Here is a 21,320-nt window from a genome sequence, read left to right as displayed (position 1 = left end):
AGAAAGTAATTATTTTCAAAAAGGCTGTATATACATAGTTGAGGAACTTTCCTGAAAAATAAATAGCGCAACTTTGCTTTTCTAGTCTGATTGAATCTATTTAGAAAAGTTGAAAAAACTAGTTTCGTTTTAAAAGACATTTACAAGAGACCTGGAATTTCACTTAACAAAAATTTTTTATGTAATAGATCCAGTGGCCTAGTTTCCCATTAATTAAGAAAATAGACACTTAAATGCAGTCACCTGAAAAGCAACTAAGGATTTAAACATTAGAATTTTAAAATAATTGTCTCAGTAACATGGCTAGTAAAACAAGATCAAGGCCTAATTTTCCCCTTGCTGAAGTTTAGCAGCACAATTTAGCAGATGACAGTCAGGATTATCATCGTCGTTGTTCATACACACACTGCTCTTGTTGTGGTGTACTAATTGAGGGGGAAATGCAATAAAAAAGTATGGCAGGCTGTAAAGGAAGTGCTTGTCAGGATTGCATAGATGCTCTGAAGCACTGGCTGCAAACCTACTCCAGCATGCAAGGCAGCTGATGCTGCTGATGCTTGAGAGACGTCGGGCTGTGTGACAGCCTCAGCCATAACCACACAGGTTGTGAGTGAGTTGGCTGTTCTGGAGAACTGTACAGGTACGGTGTGCACAATTCAGAGAGTGCAGATAACAGATTGAGTTGTAGGTCTCTTCTGAGACTGCTGTAACCAACTCTGCGTCAATAGATAAAGATAAAATTAGAACAAGAGCCAGAAGTATGGTAGGCTTGGCACAGGTAAATGTTTCATTGTAAAGAACTGACTTGCTATGTTCCAGTGACTACAACAGCCTAAGCTCTGCAAAGTGAAATCCTGACTTCACCCTTTCATTTTACTTTTAAGCAAGACTCCAAGTGTGATCAATAAATAAATAGGTATTTGGTCTGTGGCACTGTATTTTGAAGTCTTATTCAGTGGTTCACATTCTTTATATGAGAAAGTTAAAGATTTTACATGGTTTTGGCTGAGGTGATGCATGACTAACACTTTAAAATGCAAGAAACTTTGTAGATTCCTGATTTTTGCAAAAAGACGAAAACTAGATCCATGACCGTAACTCCTTTTTGATCTCAGTGTGTGTGTTGAGAATGTAATGCTTCATTGCTTTCTTATTTTTTTCTCAAAGCTGTAGTCTGCAGTGGTTGTACAACACATGCAAATCTGTATGTGTGCATTGGTCCCAATCTGCAAAGTTACTTTAGTACATGTCCCAGTGAGGGTTTTGCTAAATGAGAATTGATTAAAGAACCTATCTAGAGTTAAGTATGCGTGTAAATCCTTCCCTAAATAGGAACAAGTAAGTATGCTCATAAAGTGAAACAACAGAAATGATTCTCAGTGAGGGAGAAATGGTCCCACTAAATCCTTTTATTGTACCAAGAGTGATAAAAATATTTGGTGAGATTCCAAGTGAAAAACCCAAATGTATTTTGTTTAATAGGTGATATCAGCAGAAGTTCAGTGCTGGCTCTTCATGATTTTGCTCAGCAAAATCACAGAAATAATAACCCCCAAAAATTGGTAGAGTTTTTCTTTGTTTATATTATTTGGGAATTTGCAGTAATGGGCATCAACTGCAGCATGCCACCTTTAATGACAAAATAGTGTACACTGTAAAGTCACATTCCAATAGGTGATTATTTTTCACCTAGTAGTAGTAGTAGTAGTAGTAGTTGCAGCACTATGTTTCCAGGATGCTACTGCTTCTCAAATAAAATATGTTCTGTTGGCAGTGAAGACAGTCATCTCCACTCGCTTATGATTCTTCACCTCATTAAGATCACATTTAGGAAAAGAGCACTCTGAATAAATGGGCTCTGCTTTCTACTGTATGAGCTCTGTCTGCAGGATTAAATCTATAGTTTATTTGTGCTTGAGTAATAGTAAAAGCAGTTTCAGTCTTCATTGGGATATCTTAGCATGTTGTAAATGACTGTAAATGTTGACTCTTAACTGTGTTTTTGTTTCTCTTTATTTTGGTTTCTCCTCAAATCCTGGATCAACAGTCACATTGCAGGCCAAGCCAGATGGGCAAGCAATACAAGCTGTGAATTTATTCTTGACCCCGTAGGACAGTGACCATCGTCATTCTTGTCTTCGCCGTACAGTTATGCACTGCCAATAAGGTGAGAATGCAATGCTTTTTATTTCCTTCAGCAAGTGTACACTGTCTGCTCTGGGCATTAGGCAAAGTGGACATTTTCCTGGTGTCTGTGTGATTACCTACCTGTGATAGGTTTGTACTTCCCTTGCCTGGCAGTAGAGGTCCTTGAGAAACTCTGCTCTGAAAAATTCCTTTAACTCTGGTGACTCAGTTCAGTGACTTACAGAACAAGTGCGTTCCAGATGAGTGGTTTTATGCTCACCTGAGGTTAGAGTATATTCAGTTACTGGAAGATGTTAGTATGAATGGAAAAATTGGCAGACTTTGATTCTTGTTATAAAATCCCTGTGTAAAATGGTATAAATCCTTCCTTCACTTTTATGAGCATTTTCAGGATTCTTGTTGCTTGTCACCTGCTTGGCTTTTCCACTGTCCTGATTTTCTTCTGTGCATTAAACTTCGTCTGGCATTAGAATAGTTCCCAGGATAATTAGTCACTACTGATGTATCTGTGTGTCTTTCGCTCCATTTTGAGGAATGCTTTCAGTTCTTCTGATTTTCCTCCCTGAAATGCTGTAGCCAGACAAGATGTAAAAGTGCACATGTATCAGTCTGCTGCTGTCCTTTTCCTCTCTCTCTCTTTCCCATATGGTTGTGGAAAATAACTTGAAAAGACCAAGTCCCAAGACTCAACAATCATACTGCCAATAAAAAGAACATAATTTTTTATTTTATTTCTTTAATCTGATTGTCATTAAGCCAGCCTGGTTTTTTGGACCTGTTCTATGATTTTTAAGTGCTTGGGATTGGCAATGCTGCTAATGCTTTAAGAAAAAAAAGATAAAGGTCATAATAAAATTGCCTGTGTCTCTAAATAAAAGAAAATTAAATATAGTGATTGCCTGCAGAAAATCAAAGGGTTTCTTTTTTTAAATTCACAATCTGAAAACTTAATTACAGTAGCATTCTTATTTATGCAGGGCTGATCAGAAAGTCTCCGCTGCAGAATGACTTTTTAATGTAGACAGCATGCCATAGAAAAGTATGCAGCGCATCATTTACATTTTATTGTGGCTGTGGGGAAGGGTGCTGTGTTGTAGAGGGAAGTTGCCTAGGCAAGTAGTTACATGCAAGGACATGCCTGTTAAAATTTCCAAATGAACTTGAATGATGGGGGTGGGTGGTGACCGCTGTAACTTCAGGCAATAAGAGTTTCTTGAGAGTGAAAAACCACACAAAGTGCCCGTGCACTGACACACTTTGTCTTTCTCTTTTAGAAGAAAACTGAATTGGTAGCAGCTATTGACTTGGGATGTCAAATAGAAGGAAGTATTTTCTATGACATTATCATTTCCACAAAACATTTAATTTTTTTTTTAGGATTAGCTTGGGTTATATAAAAATGTGTTTATTTGAAGAAGTGGTTACTGCTGGAAAATCTTATATCTCTTAATTAGAAGTAGTAGTTGTTTATGGGGCATTGGTCAAATCCTATGAATAACCAGATTGTGTTACCCACAATGTATTGCTAAGTCACCTTGATATTTTTGCGTCTGGTTTTGTTTTTTCAATTATGTGAGAGAGAATATATTTGATGTTAAGTAAACATTTTGGATAAAAAATGTAACCTAGTTAAGTCTGGTGCAGAGGCATGACGGGAATATAGTACTGATATGCTGTTTTTCCTATACCAGCTTAGCTTGTAGTACAGTATTGTATTTATGGATCTTAGATTAGGTTAGATTTGGTTTAACTTCTTGTTATTGGACATTTTAGTCACTGAGTTGAGGGTACCTCTGTTGACCTCATTGGTTCTCATTTTCTTTATGGAACGATCAAAATCAGGCCCACTTATTTCACTGTAAATCAGTGAAATAAAAGTTATTGGGGTGGACACTGCCTGCTTACAAACTTCTCTCTGCTACCGGAGGAAACAGACAGGAACTCACAGTAGTAATCTGTGAAAGAAACATGACTTGGCACTGTGCAGGGAGCAGCCACAGAGACAGCATTTCATACTCACACACATCATCTTTCTGCTTTTGCATTTGTTTTGGGAAGAAGGTGGCAACTGCTCTGCTCCATTTTAGGCCGACCTGGGTTATGACCCTGGAGTCGGTCAGGACAGAACATGGGACACGTTTGAAGGCATCCAAGATGGATTTCAGAAACCTTGAGGCCTAACATCCCTATGTGTGCATTCATGGCTTCACTTGTGTGAGGAATTGTGTGGCTTCAGTGGGTAACATCTCTGCTGTGTATCAGCTCTTCAGGTGTGCATACCCTTCCAATTCAAACAGCATTTTCTGCAGAGCCAGCTAAGCATCTTGCCTGGATAAGGACATGGGTATTAGTAAAAGTAAAATGAAAATAAATAAATAGTTTTCCTTCTTTTCCTTCTTTTCCTTCTTTTAGCCTGCTCTCCAAAACATAGAGTTATTGTTATTAGTTCAGAGCATGCACTGTCTCCTTCCACGTAGGCATGACTCAATGCTTTTTTTTAACAGTTGTTTTGAGAGGATTTTGCCTGAGATACTGGACATTTTAACAATTAAAGAGTTCTTTTTAATATTTTCTGCTGTCAAGTCACTTGGTATTTATTAATCATAGCACTGGGATGAATTTGTGGCTGCAGCCCATTTGTAAGAAAAAAATTTTGGCTGAATTTTCAGTAAGTATGTCTGTACACTAGCTAATATAGCTTATTTTTTAGGTAAGACATAATTTCTGTTTTATGCAGACTTCTGGCTACTGCTCTCTGTAAACAGGCAACAGTCTGCCCTTTTAAAATACTTAATAGTGAACATAAAAAGAACTAATCTGTCTCTATATTACTGTGTGCAGTGGTAGGTTTTTGGTTGTCATATCAGTGTCCTTTTATCATAGCTGGTTTTATTTCTTCCCTCATGCTGCTTTTGAAGGTCTACAATAGCTGTAGGGCTAAAAGAAGGTAGGCAATGGAGATTTCTAATGTGTTAACAGCACTAGTGAAATGGAGCTGTGAAGCAAGTATAATTGGATAGTAATTAAGAATAATTTTAATTTTTAAAATTGTTTGTGTGAGCAACTAAAAGGTAAATTAAATGAAGTGATGTGAGTGCTGACAGATGACTTAAGAATGATGCTTTATGGTCCCCTCACCTCAGCCATAACCTTTCATGTTTTTGCTCTGTTGTTCCTCCAGCAGATACTGAAGGTGTGCTGTCTGACTGATAGGAAGTCTCATAACATGGTCTGAAGTGTAAATGGCATTGGGTGTAGTGGTATGCCTACATAAACACAAGGCTGACATTTGTAATGTGATATATGGCACTGTCCGAGGTTTGATTCACCTTCCAACTTTGTGTTTTTAAAAGGTGTATCTGCAAATGGAATGAGACTTGCTGTCCCACGCACTGCAACTTGTTAGCATTCCTTTAAAAGTGTGGGCTTTTGGATGTTAGTATGAGTATGAGTAGATGGAGAACTTCCGTGTGCTGGGGGCTGAGAAGTGGTGAGGTGTCTGGATGTGATGTGCAGTTGTGTGCCAGCCTGAGCATCTGTGTGTGCCCTTCTGTTGCCCCTCCCTTGGCCGTGTGTGTTGGGCAGGGCTGTGCTGGTGGGGTTTGCCTTGCCTTCAAACCAGGACTGTGCTTTTGAAAGAAAGTTAGCCCTCATTACCAGGGGTATAATTTTGGTCTGAAGTTAGCCCAGGTGGCAGCTAAATGTACTGGCTGAAGTGTTTCTCATGTTTAGACACTGTGATAGAGGCAAACCCCAAATTTGATAATGGCCTCTTTATTTTCTCATTAGTTACCTATTTTGGAACTAGCTGTAAACCTGACTTTAGGATTTATTGAGTCACTCTTTGCTCTGTAAAAAGTACAAATGTTGAAGCGTTTCTCACTTGTATTGGAGTGTGGTTGTAACTGTTACCACATTTTTGTTTGTCAGGTACCCACGTGTGAAGGTCTTTGTAGTTTTGTACAGCTAACGTTTCTGTGAGGCCAGCTACTTGAAAGAAAGTCAGGCTTTAATGGAGAAGGATAATTACAAAAAGCAGGCTTAATCCTCCTTTACTGTGCTCAGAAATTTTTTGCTACTGAGTATTTTCTCATTTGTGTGGTTCCTTTTCAGTGGCATGTGTAGCAGCTGACTAGAAGGTGATATTTTCAAATGTGTGTAATAACAAATGCATTTCTCCTCTTCTGTAGCCCCTGAACATATTTGCTGCTTGGTACTGTGCTGATTTCATAGCTTTGCCAAGGTAGTCTGACAGCAAATAGATCCAGAATGGTTTGAAAATTCGATATATTCAAGGGAAAAAAAATCCTAGTGGGTTGTTATGGTAGAAGAAGTTGTAACTTTATTCTCCATGTACCACTAGCAGTTAAAAACCCATCACACTAATCATATGTACTGAATTTTTATTTACAGATTAGGAGGCTCTACTTTGACATATGACTAGCAGGGAAGCCCCTCCCTTTAACAGTTGTATGTCATCTGCTTCAGAGAACTAATTACTTGGCAATTCCCATTTGATAATTCCCTCTTTATTTTCTGATGAGTTACTTAACAGTGATGAGCTTGTTGAGCAGAATACCATGCTTAATCTGTGCTTCAGAAACTACAGCGTGGGCCTGGGGATATCATTGTTTCTGAAATGCTGTCTAGCCTTGCCATAGGAGCATTGAAACCACATTAAGATACGTGAACAGTTCACAGGTAGCGATAAGTTGAACGTGAGTGATGAACAGCATTTGCCAAAAAATTAAGGAGGGGTTTTGATTACTGTTGCACTGCAAGCAGAATATTAAATATGTAATTTCTAAAAAAAGCCCCAAACACCAAACCTAATGGAATTTAGACACTCAGAAGCTTATGTCAGAAGTATACCTTCTATGTATCATTGCTGTTCTCCATTGAAATAATCAATTTAATGGAAAATTTTTTTTAAAGTCCACTGTTTATTGTAATACCTATTTGACAGTTTAGCTGATTCCTGGTGGTTATTGTGTTCTTTTAATATGAGAGACTTTAGTAAGTTTTTACTGTGTTTTCTCTGCTGTTACCTGTCTTATTCATTCTTCTTCACTCCCTTTTCACATTCTTTTGCTCCAGTGGCCACAGCAACCCTTGTTCCTGGCTGGGGAATGCATTACAAGTCTCACTGCTAATTACAGCATCACAGTGTTTCTAGAGGGTACCTAAGTTCAGCAGTGCTTAGCTACAGCACCAGGCGAGGGGATTTGTGGGGTGAAATGACATCAGCTTGCTCATGACAGTCATGGTAAGGTCAAAGTGAGTCTCTCATGCAGATCAGGAGTCAGATGGGTCCTGTTCACTCCCAATGTCTCTGAAATTCAACCATGCTATTGAATTTGAATTTTATTTTTTTTTTTACTGGTTTCAGTGGAGAAAGGTTTGTGGGTCATCTAGGGTCACTTTGACTAGATGGTGGCATTATTCCACTGATACTGATACCTGAAGAGTTCCATTGTAGCTGAGCCAGTGTTATAAGCTGAGAATTGGGCTGCTTTTTCCTTCACTGGAGTAAAAATACAGTTTTTTGTGTACTAACTCACATGACATTGCATCATCAGTCTTGCTGATTTATTAGATATTCACAATGGTATCTCTTGCCCAGTACTGGAAGCAATGTAGCAGGATTGTTTTATCAATGAGAAAAAACTCATTTGTACATAGTTACATGTGTTTTTGTAAAATTAATCAGAGGAATAGTAGTTTTATGAAACATATAATTCAGAACAGATTAATCTACTTTAATTGTGTTCATCAAGTACACCAGCTATAAAATCTTTTGAAAGGAATATTAATCAAGTTGATCAAAGATGGCTTGAAGTACAGAATTCAAATATGAACACAATTACAGTGAGTATACAGACAGATAGAAAGTAGCTTGGGAGTTTATTGAAAGAAAATAATACAAAAATAAGTCCCTTTTTTTTTTTTTTTTTTTAAGAATAAGTCATGTTTTAGAAGCAAAGATATCAGAAGAAAAAACAAATACTATTTGAGATTTTATAAAACGAATAGCATTTTAAATAGCATAATAACCTAAGGAGTCAAAACCTCACAGAGGGTCATTGAACCATTTTTCAATTTTTTAAAACCTATTTTTCATTCTATTTAATTTTTTAATGACTCAGGGTGTCTCAGGTAGTGCTATATAGGCATTGCTGAAAACAGAAATCCTCTGTAAGAATCAGAAAAGAAATATGACTTTCTTAGGATGCCTCACCTGTGATATGAAAGGTTTGCTTATACTGACAGGACTTGTCCCTTGACAAATCCTTCTACAAACTATTACAGCTTCTGTGGATGGACCTGCATCCTGAGCCATGGTATCATTATTTATTTTCCAGAGGCAGCCAAAGAGTTATTAGATGTTGATTTAGATGGATCTTCATCTGCCTTCTTCAGAGGTGTCCAAGATTGAACTTTGAAGTGTTAGGCCCCAGACACATGGATACATGCCAATACTATTTCTATCAGTAGTTATGCAAGTAAAACATTAACATATGAATATTATGATCATGATCTTCAGTTAACACAAGATTTTATGTGTATACTAATGTATTAAAATTTGGGCTTGGCTTGAAAACACAGAAAACCCAACTCACTAACATACGGTGGAGGTTTCTCTGTTGACCACTTCCGTTCTCTCTCAGGCACCTAAGTAAAATGATGCCTTCTCTCTACTTTATTACAAGGAAAGCCTGATACATCCTAGATAATGTGTTTCTTTTCTCTGGATTCTCTTTGCCTTTTTTCCCCACCAGCTACCTTGTTAACATCACTCTTCTGTAAGTAACTCTTGCTGGTGGACTAACCAAGGATGACCTGGCTGGTCTGGTCAAACAATTTGTGTCTGCATCTCCTTGTTTGCAGAGAAGCTGCTGCACCTCTCTGCTTAGGACTTGTCTGTCTCCTCTTTGAATCAGGGCTGAGTTTCATATTTCCTTCTTGCCACTCTTGCTAAGCTTTCTTGGATCTCTGCTGTGATCTAGCCTGATATTTTTGTTGTTAATGACAGTCTTGGAAATCACTTGTGATTTCCTTTGTGAACTTGACAGTTGATTAATTAAATTGGGGGGAGGTAAGTGACATGTGAGTATGTGTAACACATCTGTGTCCTATTTCACAGGAAAGAGGATGATGGTGGAGCTTACAGTCCAATAGTCTATAGCTTAAAATTATACTGTGTGGTATTTGGAGAGCTCACAAATGCATTTGGTCGTGTCATAAAACAGACATGATACTGCAATACTGGAAGAACTTAAGGAGTTAAAATTTGCATTTTGTTCCATATTTGCACAGGATCACAGAGTGACTTACTCTTGGTGCGTGGTCTTCAGGTGACACAGCCAGGACAGATGTGTCCTGCCATTTGCTTGTCACCACTGGTTTAGTTTGATTGCACTTCAGTAGCAGATTCATAGGGAATACATTGTGTAGTGACTGAGCAAATTAAAGTAATTCCTGAGTGAAAGTATTTGTTACATGAGGCTACTATCCAGATGTTGCTATCTGTTAGTGTACAGTGAGAAAGAGCCCTCAGGAAAATTGAGGTGGGTAGAAGGTAAGCATCTGAAATACATTAAACATCAGCAATCGAGTATAGGCCTGTTACCTAAGGAGTCAAACTTGGTGAATGTCATGTTGGCTGTATGGAATGGGAGAAATGCAAACTAAGACACACTTCTGCTATGTGTGCAGCTCTGCTATGAAGTGCGTTCATCTGAGCTGTCAGCTGGCTGGCTGCAGTGTTTGGTGCTGTTTATACAGCCCAGCCAGGGTGTCTTTATGAAACCAGTAGTGCTGTGCAACCCAGGCTGTAGCAGTCAGTGGTTTTATGCTGCTCTTCTTATTTCATGTGAAGGGTGCATGTTGCACATTGCACCGGGGTGCTCAGCCAAAGGCTGTGGTGAAATAAGGGGTCAGGTTCCCATTTCTGTTACTTACTTGGGTGGTTTCAATGGAGCCACATGGGTGTAAATTTGGTGTGATAGAGTCTGAGGCCTTTGGGGTGTGTCTGAGCCCCTGGGCTCAGAGCTGTCACAGACAGGTCAGCACTGCTGTTCAGATGCTGTTTGGCAGGAGCAGAGCAGTCACTTGGCTTTTCCTTCAAGTGGAGAGAGACTGAAAGTTGTTCCTCAGTCAAATGTCATCAGTCTTCTTTCCTTCCTGTGCTTCAGGTGGATGTATTGATGAAAAAGACTAATCTTTCTTTACAAAGCCCAAACAGTGTTTTGCCTTTTTATCCTTGGTCCTGTTTTAACCATTTCTAGATTTCTTTCTCTTGTTGCTGGCCAATTAGTTTTCCTCCTCACCGCCTTTTCTACCAAGATTCTCCTGTGCTCAGCAGTTCTTGCTGCTGCGTATCTGACCTACTTGTACACAGCTCCCTCACTGGGTTTGTTACCAGCACAATACTTAGATTTTGTGTAGACCTTTTCTTCCATTTGAATTCTGTGTGTGTTTCTATGTGTCTAAAATGCCCTTCTGCTTAGAGTGTTTCAATACCTCAGTAGTTTTCTGCAGAAATGCAAATTTGAAAGTTGTTTCATCTACCTCCCTTCCTAGTTAGTCATAGCTGGATTCTGAGCTTTGCAAACCCAATGATCTGCCTGGACAGGCCTTTCACTCCATGCCGCCTTCCGCTTCTCCTCATGGGAAAAGACCATTCTTTTTTCTCTGAAGCTTCTCTGTGGGTGCCTGTTTCCCTGGCTGAACATTGGATTTTCAGTCTGTGTGCCCCTGCCAGTCTTCCCTGGGTTCCAGCTGCAGTGTCTCTCCAGCAGACATCTTGCTTCTCAGGCTTGTCAACTGATCTCTAACAAATCAGTAGCATATATTTGTTTGTAAAATGTTACATGCTGGCATTGGTAAAAAACCAAAACCAATGAAAAACCACAAAACCAAAACTCATTCAGTTATTTTCTCTGCACCTGAGCATGAGCCAGGAGCCACATTCTTTGGGTCATTTGCTCATAAAATAATGGAGAACCTATTACTTTATTATTGTATCATGTGATCTTCTAACCAAAGGATTCTTTTACTGTATTAATAGCAATGATTAAATTGTTAATGTGAATTAAAAAACGTTTACTACCATTTTCACATGTCATACTGATGGGTCAAAAGTAGCAGCTTGAGCACTTTTCTTTGGGTTTCTTTCTCATCACTTCTTCTCATACCATGACTCTGCTCCAGTGATAAAGTTCTATAATAATAGGTTGTGAAATGTAAGTTAAATAAAAAAAGAATTTTTGAAAAGCACTTCATTCAGAAAAAGAAAATAAAAGTGACATAGTATGCATTTTGAGTGAGGTTCTTCAGAGAGGGAAAAATTCCTGGACTGCTATGGAGAAGTACAGGAATGAAGCACCCACGGAATGAGTGAAGTTCACTTAAGGTGTGAAGTGGAAACATGTAAGAGGGGGTTTTTAATTTTTTTTTTTTTTTTTGTGTATGTGTATCAGCGTGTTTTTGCCATGAACTGACTATTGGAACGATATTGTGGTTATAGTAAATTAAAAAACCCCAAACAATTAAATAATTATTTTGGTTGATAATTCTGGAGTTGGTTTATTTTCTCAAAAAGGGGGTTTTTGAGTAAGCAGAAAACCATCAAAAATAACTTCTATCTGGAAATTGATAACCCTTCTTGTTATAAGTAACAAGCAAAAAAATACAGACTAAGGGATATTAGAGGAAAATACACATTTTCCAAATTGATTTACTCAATGAATTTAACAATAGTTTGAGTGTAGTTAGTTTCACTTTTCCTGTATGTAGGCAGTTTCTCGAGGTGAGAAAAGCATCTGAAAAAAACCCCAACCACATGGTTTTAAGATTATAAAAACTAGTGCAGAGAGCTTGGACGTATGAGTTACTACTTTTAAAGTCTTCTTTTAAAAACAAGGCTAGGCTCCATATTGATGGAGTGCTTTTAAAGGCAGTGCCCTTTTAATCAGCAAACAGGTCCTCTGTGCATCAAATAATTAAAAATAGAGCAAAGTTTCTGAACAAGGCGTCTGGCAGAAGCGTCTGTACTTCCATCTGTGCATGATTAGCAGAATGTTTCATGATATTTAAATAGCACAAGCTTTGCTCTCTTTTTTATTATTTGTTGTACTGAAGACCTGTTTGCTTGTTAAGTGGTCTTTTTTGAATAGTTACTGGCAAGGAATCAGGAAAGTGTATGAAGACATCTTGTACACACTGCAAATGCCAAATTGTCCCTTTTTTCAGAGACACTGCCCTTACTATTTTATTTTATTTTTTTGATTGGAGTTTTACCACATCCCTCACTTGGTGTTTAAATTTTCTTAAGGACCGGTACATTTCTGAGGGAGTTGAGCCTCACTGCTGGCGGGGATGGTTCTCAGGGCAGTGGCGCTCACTGGGAGCCGCGTTGCCGTGTGAGCGCGCACCAGGGTGCACTTGCAGAGTACGTGTGTCGGCTCAGCTCTGCAGCTCCTGCTGGCGCTGCTGGGAGCCCTGCCTCTAATCTGCTGTGCACGCTGCTCCGGAGCCTTACCCTTTCATGGGGACGTAATCAGCCAGGCAACAGCTTTCCAAGCGCTTTTGAGGCCTTGAGCTGGGACTCCTCCTTGCTGGCAGTCATTCAGCATCGGATTGTGTGTTCTTCGTCTCTGGCTGGCAACACGGCGCTTTGCAGTTGTAGCCACTGATTTCCCTCCATGCTAGTAAAGATTTTGTGTGTGTGTTTTACAAAGGCCTGTACAAGAAGGTATGAAATGAAAAGAAGCCACTGTCTGGATGCTGAGTGCATTGCCGTAGCTGGCTGAGGGCAGTTCTGTTATGTGCAATGCCCTGTTGTTGGGAGCTGGCAGGTTGGCAGGGAGCTGAGACACTCAGATAGGCTCAGAGATCCTTTGTGGAGAGCCAGTATTCAGTCTTAGGACAATCTGTGGTCTTGGATGGGCATGGAAAGTAAGAGCTTTTGTGGTATGTGTAAGTGGTGTTTACTCTATAGCTGAGCTTTTTGTTGCTGGGGTTTTTTTCTTATGTTTGAGAAAAGCTGTGGTGTGTGATGTGTGAGTACTGACCTGGGTCATCTCTTAACTTCAGCTAAAAACTTCAAAAGAAATTGTGGTTACTACTGAAAACAAAGCTGCTAACCTGTCAACATAAATGTATAAACTCTCAGTGTTTGCACCTTAGAAAAAACCACTGAAACACCTCAGCTGTGAAGAAAGAGTGTGCTATAAGGCTCCACACAGAGTTCACCCCACTTCACCTGGTTAGTGCTGTGTTACTGGTGTCCATCACACTGTTTCTGGCCCAGGTTCTGCAGAGCACAGTGCTCTGCAGTCTCAGAGCAAATTCTCCTCAGCAGATTGATATCTTACATGTGAAGTTGTTGATTTTCAGGGGGGCAGTGTTAGGACCACTTTGCAAATACCTGTCCATTGCATCATTCAGCTTCAGGTCCAGGGAAGACTTGAAGATGAATGAGTATATACAAAAGAAATACTGGAAGGGCAAGTGAAGGAACAAACATGTTTCACTGTAAAAACTGAGGCTAATGTATGCCCATTCCTTCAGCTAAACCTCTCAACTAATGCATGAAGCAGTTGCACTCACATTTTACCCACATTGCTCTTAAAAATTGATTTCCTTAGTAATTGATTTCTTCAGAAATAATAGTTACTTCTAGAGCTGATTCTTGATCTGTGGAGTTTGGTGGTCTCATATTAGTGTCATTCCAGGAGTAGGAAGGAGAGAAAAGACTCGATTTCATTTTAGAAATATTCATCAAGTTGCGTTGGTAGGTTGGTTAAACTAAGCTGAGTTTTGTGTTGTGCTCCTAGAATTTGTTCTCAAAATATACCGTAATGCTTTTCTGGGAAAGCTTCAGCTTGTCTCGTGAATGTGCGTTAATCAACATTAGTACGGATTTCACATTGTCCAACAGAATTTGTTTTTCTGTGTCTTCTGTCATGCTCAAGGTGCTTCAAGCACTTTAAAATAATGAGTTCAGTTATAATAGTGCTGAGGCTCTGTAGACAAACAACCACTCTTCTGAGTGCAAGATCAAATTCAAGGATGGTTTTTTTTAATGGGAGTGGGAAGAATACTGCTTGTGATGCTAGTATTACCCCTGGTATTTTTTCAAAAGCAACTGTGACAAGCTCCTTATTTTGGTAGACTAGATTTTGCTGTTTATTACTAAATTTTTAATTCTCAATGCACTGTAAGTAAAGTGAAGAAGAATTGCAGGGCATGTATTCAGAAGCTGTTGTTCACACCTAATTGTTGTATTTCTAGTCCTGATTATTTGACATCATGATATACTACATGAAAAATCTGATAGCCCTTGATTTCTTGAAATAAAACCAAAGCTTCCTTTGGTTTATAGCCCTGCAAAAGTACATTGTATCTAAGCAGGTAAACTAGAATTCAGCCTAGGATGGTTGGATCCTGTTGACTTGTGTGAAAAATGATGGTTCTGTTAGTTGTCTGCAGGTCTCCGGAGGAGAGGGAGGGCCTTGTATCCCTCAAAAACAATTCCTCTCGGCTGGCTGGAGAGAAGTATGGATAGCATCCAACATACAGCCATCTCCAAGTACAAAGATTATAAAAGAAATGTTGATGACCAGTCAGTATTGATATATTAGCAAGTATTTATATAACTCAGAGTTGTTGACTACTGTAGAAATGTTGTTTTAGGCCTTGTTCCCACTGGCATTCCTCCTGTTGACTTTTGGAGTGTTAGGATCAGACCCCTTTGGCTTGAATTTGGAGTGAATTAAGACTGAAAGAAGCATGCATGTTCTTCAGTCACCCTCCACTTCTGCAGGGGAAAATGGAGAACATAACTGACTTGTGCAATGGTACCAAAGTTCTTTATGGCATCATCAGGCCGTACACTGAAAATAAAGCTTTCCTTAAGCTATTTGAGATATTTCATTTTGATCTATGAAGTGTTCCCTGTTAATGGAAGGCTCAAATGTGATTTTTATGCTTTCCTTGTGAAGCTGTTCTCTGACAAGGAGAAAAATGTATCTAATTAATATGCACCTTTCTGTATGTAGATTATTATGCATTCATTATTTTAAGTTGGTGCTATTATATGAAAGTTTCTCCAGAACTCTGGCAACTCTGTAGAAAGGAGTGACAGTTCAGTGCATTCTCAGCCGTGCAGCTCTAAAATATGTTGCTTTTGAAGACACCTACGTGTTACAGCAAAAATACCTCTTTATAGCCAAAGATACGTGACCACAGTCTAGGTAATGACAAAAGAAAGAGATTCAACTAAGTACTGAAACAGGAAAAAAAAAGAAGCAAATTTTTTATTCAGAGCAGTAGAAATGATGAAAGACAGAAATACTGTTCTGTAAATATTAAAAAAAAAGCCCTCCAAACCCCACAAAGCTCAAGGGTTCATTATATGTAAAAGTCACTATCAGTTAGGCAATATATGTCTGAAGTACTAAATACTGTAAATTTGATTGATACTCAGAGCTCAAGCTGTACTCTGGAAAAAGAACAAATGTGTAGCTTTGCTAGAAACAACAAAAGACAATTTGGGGAAATGCAGAAGTACTGCTAGAAAAGCTGAATGCTACATTTCTAAGTAAAATGCCATGTGACTAATATAAGTGCTGTTCTGTCCCAGATAGGGCTGCTGAAATTCTAAGCAGGTATCAAAAATGTACTGTTTCATATTTCATAGATAATAATTGTTCTGAGTGCTTTAAATAATACAGGAAATGTACTGTGACAAACTTGACATTTGAGTATTAATATTGATACTGAAACAGTTCACCACAAAGAATGCCAGGGCTTCAGGAGGAAGGATGGCATTTTGATCAGATAAAGACAGAAAAGTTATAAAGCCCTTCATATATGTTGAAAAAAAAAAGGCCTTGTGAAAATTGTGACAAAATTACCTTTCAGGATTAGACATTTTATATCCTGTTTTGGTAATATCTCTGCAGAGAAAGTTGGAAGCAAAGAGATGTCTTTGCCCTTTCTGTCTTCCCCCTTCCACCCCACTTGCAGTTTGATGAAGACTATTTGAAATAAAGTTAAGACTACAGGGCTACGCAGTGTTTTGGATTCACTTGTACAAATACGTCAGTGCATGTGGGTTCAAGAAAAGACACATGGGCATGTATACCCTTTGGTGACCAGTCTCAAATTTGCTTGAGATGCACTGTAAGTTATCCTTTGTAAAGTTGAGATTTGGCGACAGGTTACTTTATTAAAGTGAGACATTTTATTTCGAAACATAAAATAGTGCAGACAGTCCCTTTGTTGTTTTTTTTTTTTTTTTTTTTTAAACAGGTAAGCTTCCTCCCCCACATGTGTGTGCACATGAGTGTATGAACAATCCCTTACTATAAATTTGTTATGGCTTGCTCGATTTTTGTAGTTAGTGTGGTGAGACCAGGAGAATACAGCCCTTCATGTACAAGTAGGTTTCAGCCTACCTACACGATGGAGCCCAAGGACTCTGTCCTCTTTGCATTCACAAGGTCCCTCAAAAATGATACAAAATAAAAATGTAGACTGGTAAAAAGCTGATGATACTTTGCAAGCAGAACAGGCTTGCAGCCCAAGCTGAGCCCATGGAAGGAACAGGCATGGTTCTGTTCTGTTGCTCTGTGCAGTGCAATGCTGGTGTAAAATGTTGATAAATCTTAGTGGCTTTTGGCAGTTGTTGTTATATAGATGATTTGGTAAGTCACTTAGCTGGTCGTAGTACCGACAGGTATGTTGCTTTCCAAAATTCCTTGTCAGTGGAGTATGTAGAGTACCCTTTTGGCTTTGTACTGGTAGTATAGGTTGCACCAGTTTGATTTTGGCTGTTTAGCTATATGCAAACTAGTTAAAGGCGTTTTATTTTTTGGGACAGGAAGGAAAAGTTTGTCAGCCTCCCTTCTGAAAGTGTTTTGGTAGCTGTGACCACTTTTTCCCTTCAAAAATATATCTTGTGCTTTCAGACTTTCTCATTTTCAGATGTGATTAATGGTAATTTTTATCTTTAGAATGCAAATGGAATTTTTAACATACTTTTGCACTGTATAATGCTTCTTTCTCTACAAACTGCTTACCCGACAAATTAAAAAGACAGGTATGTATTTAAAAACCAACCAACCACCCTAAACCGAAGTACAAAGTACTTTACCTTCTGAAATATTTATATACTTGTAGTTCTGGGCACTGCAACATATTTATGTGGAAGTGGCACCATTCTGCTTTGCCAAGGTAAGCAGCTCCCTTTAGCTGTGTGTTGCCACTGTAGGCAGGAGGAAATGTGGGGCAGTTCACTGGAATGACAGCAAAGCCTTTGTGTCTCAATGTGGGTAACCTGCATGGGAACAACCCCTCTGAGGTACCTTTTGCAGGGGACTGTTGGCTGTTGGGGAATCCCAGGTCCCTGGCAGTTGTTTGCATTCCTGTAAAAAGGGTGGAACAAGAGCACTTATATTCAGAAATGCCAATCCCTTGCTGCCATGCACAAAGCAGGCAGACTCCTGACCCCTTGGTGATGCCAATGGCAGTTTAGCCTGCCCCGGTGAGTTGTTAAATTCGTTCGGCGCATTCTCGTTTTCACGAGGGAGACCTGGAATAAGATAGTAATGCATTGGAGATCTTACTCTCCAGGGCTGTGCAGTTTGTAAGGTGATTCACAGCATGTACAGAGGGAATGGAAAATGTTATCTTGGAAGCATTCCAGTGTGTTATTTTGAAGTAATTTTGCCGAGGCACAAATGCTGGTGATTGTATGGGAGCCTCTAGAGCTACAGAATGGAAGGTGAACCTCCTACACCCTAGGTTAGGCTATAACTAATAAATGACATTTTATTCTGTGGCCAACTATTCAGCTGACTGTTTGGACCTCTGTTGTAAATAAAAATCAAGAAAATAAAATACTTCGGAGACTTTGGCCTGTTACAAGATGGGTTGCTGTTGCAAATGATTATATAGATCTATTTTACTGCCTGTTCCCCATGCCAAAATTTAGAAAAGTGTCTTGATTTTGAACTGCCCAGAAACACAGCCCAAAATGGGAGCAATCATATTGAAACAAATTACTTTTTTTACATCCTGTATTTCCTCTGTTTCTTCAATCGTTTCTCAGAGCATCATCTGCTTCTACTGCCAGTGGTACAATAATAGGTTAAATTAATTTTAAAAATATATAGTATAGTTGCTGAAAGGAACATAAAAGTAAATCGTTAAGATGACATTTATCTTCTGATTTAGTGTCTAAATCTGCTTCCTTGATGTTAGGGCAAATTAATGAAATTAGAATAATACCTTTAAAGACATAAGAACAATAAAAAACACTCTAAACCCCAACAGTTGTATGTTTGAGCTGACCAACAAAAAAATGTAACTGAAAAATTGTGGCGTAAGCCTAAACATCAGCTAATTGTCATGGTGAATGGAATAATCTTCCGTGGAGCTGTGAGTGGCCAATGTGTTATTGTGCATTGGGGCCCTATTAATCTATAGATTATTGACAGAGCATATGGTAGCTGCTCCAAAACATGCCATATATAACATGCTTTTTGTACTATTGTTTAAATTGCATTCTAGTATGTAACTGAGGATATTGGTGGTCTAAAAAAACCACAGTTTGCACTGTGGTATTTGCTAGCAATATAGTATATGGCCAGGATGTACAGTAGATATTCAAATTCAGTATGCTGCAGAATTTGTGAATTTGCATGTTAAAATACTTGTCATTTCTGGAAATACCCTGAGATATAACTGTCCACAACCTTCTTCTTCTAAATAATTATTAAGTATTTGGTTGGAAAGCTGCATCTTTAGCCATTTGGAGCATGAATTTCCTAGCTAGTGATTTTAAAATCTCATAGTCAGGACTATGATCCAGAATTTTTTTTTACCATTTTTACTGTCCTGTTGATTAATATGTGTGAAGTACCAAAGCCTATGTACCTCAGTGCTGTGCCCTGTTGAGTGCAATTACCCTGCCTTTTGGAAAAATTGAGGAACAGCCAGGAAAGAGATGCAGGCAGGACCAGAGAGCCTCATGCAGTTCAATCTGGAGATAATTTCTTCTGGCATCACTTGGCTAAGGAGAGATAAATTGCTCATGCCTCTGGTCAGAGCTATGTAGTTACATGTGAACCCTTGGGACTAGGGGTATAAAACCTGGGAGATGTTCTTCCTGGGGAACATTTTGGAGCCTCTGGGAGGGGATCATGGTAGTGCTGGGACTAGTTCATCTCAAACTGTGAAAGCTCGGGCCTCACCTGCCTGTGTGCTGTTCAGAGATGGGGAACTGCCTGGATGCAGATGACCAGATTTTAATTTTTCCTGTCTGCTGCTGCAGCAGCTGCTCCTAATGGTTTTTTTTTCTGCTGCTCTGTGCTGCTGCAGGGTCAGGTATATCCTGAGAGCAGACGCTTGTCTGTGCTCCATGCTGGAGGTGCAGCTGAGATATGGGGTCGAAAGAGGAATGAGGAATGTGGGGGCTGCCTGTGAACCTGCTCATCTTCTGCTCAGTTTCAGGAGACCTGGAAAATAAGGCAATTAATTGCTAAGCCTGGAGTTGGTTTAAATACAACTCAAATGTTGCATAATGTCTATTACCTAAATTTTTCTATCCTTTAGGAATGCTGCCCCTTAGGAATAACTGGATACAAGAGTGTTGCACCACATTTGAATGAAGGCGGGAATGTTCCTTCAGGCTGCTGAAGCCCTCGCTGGAGGCTGTGAGCAGCAAGGTGTTGGTTTGCAGTGTAATGGTGGTTTTTAGTTTGTACTCTGTGGTGGCAGTAGTGACCAGTGACTGTGGTCTGTGAACCTGTTGACTTGGAGCCTGCCTCTGAAGAGCATGGACTCAGGAAAGCAAAGCTGGCTGTCAGCTGGTGCAGTGGTTTTATGATGGGCTTTGCTTTTATTGGGAAAACTTTAGGGGCCTTGCAAGTGGAAAAAGATTGAAAGCTTGCTTGGTCTTTTTGCAGGTGAAGAAAGTTCATAAAAGTTATCTTTTTGGTATGCCAGTTGTTTTCTAGAATATTAATTATACTGTGTCATTTTTGTGCCATTTTCCCTGTCCATTTTGAGTCAATTAGCACCTCTTTCTCTTTGACTATATGTGCAGTTGTTGATCTCCAAAATTCTTTATTGATATAATAAAGTAGTTAAATGAGCTGGCTTTGAAAACACAAAATAGAAGTGTATCTATAGAATTGTATCTGTATAAAAATGAATGTTTAATGGAGAGCATCTTTGATAAAGTTACTAAACTTTCTTTGAGAATTGTTATAGTTATGGCTGTTTTCAGAGAACTTGCAAGCCTTCTGGAAAACTCATCCTTTGGAGTAAAATGTTTTCTGCTTGTTTCCGTTATAAAAGGGAATAAAGTCTTATTATTGGTACTTCTTGGAATCCATTAATTTCTCATACCTTGTAGTAAATAATAACACTCCCCTTCTTATTTTTGAGATACCGAAGCATTGAAATGAAAATGCGTCATTTCATTATTTAGATATAGGCAAATAATCCTTTTATTTTTTTCCCTTTTCTTGCGCTCTTTCTGACTGCTCTTCAAAAATTCCACAGCATCCCTGGTAGATGGGCCTGAAACAGGAGAAATCATTCCTAAAAGTTTAGCCTGGTTCATATCTGAGCATGCTGCCTCTCTTGCTTCATTGTGAATCCACATCAACCCACTGGCATGATAATGTGGAATGAGCTGTAGTCATCCATATCTTTGCTTCATCTTGAGCAGTCAGGCTGGCAAGAGAGTGGAAAGTGCTCCTCAGCAGCAGGTTTGATGCTTAGGAAACCTGGTTTGGGAGTAAATTCTTGCTCACACAGGAACAGTAAATTTGGGAGTAAATTCTTTCTCCTGTCCTGTGCCATGGGTGCTGTGGTGCAGGGTGACAGAGGAGGAGCAGCAGGACGTGCCTGTGGCATGGGCCTTGCCCACATGTGGTTGCAGGGAGAGGCCAAACGGCAGGTTCTTCATGCTGGGATTCATGGAACCTTGCTGGAGTTCAACTGAACAGTATAATTAGTATCATTTTAGCTCCCAGTCAGCTGTAATAGGTACCAGGAAGCTGCTTCTCTTTGCATAACTTATTAGAAAAGCTATTTTACTTTCCTACATGTATGCCTTATATGGAAGAACAGGCAGTGTGGCGTTTTGTAGG

The 21,320-nt window shown here is 39.2% G+C and overlaps 1 protein-coding gene across 12 annotated transcripts in view; it reads left to right on the top strand.

Moving 5' to 3' along the window:
- ATXN1 (ataxin 1) overlaps nt 1-21,320 on the top strand; it is a 214,799-nt gene that overhangs the window by 5,328 nt on the left and 188,151 nt on the right. For all 12 annotated transcript variants that reach the window (XM_083856487.1, XM_083856489.1, XM_083856485.1 and 9 more), the window contains one exon: nt 2,048-2,167. The gene's annotated coding sequence lies outside the window, so the exon portion shown is untranslated. The remainder of the gene's footprint in view (nt 1-2,047; nt 2,168-21,320) is intronic.

Source organism: Zosterops lateralis, assembly GCF_965231275.1.
Source record: "Zosterops lateralis genome assembly, chromosome: 1".
NCBI classification, from domain to species: domain Eukaryota; kingdom Metazoa; phylum Chordata; class Aves; order Passeriformes; family Zosteropidae; genus Zosterops; species Zosterops lateralis.
This window is presented reverse-complemented; position numbering and strand designations above follow the sequence as displayed.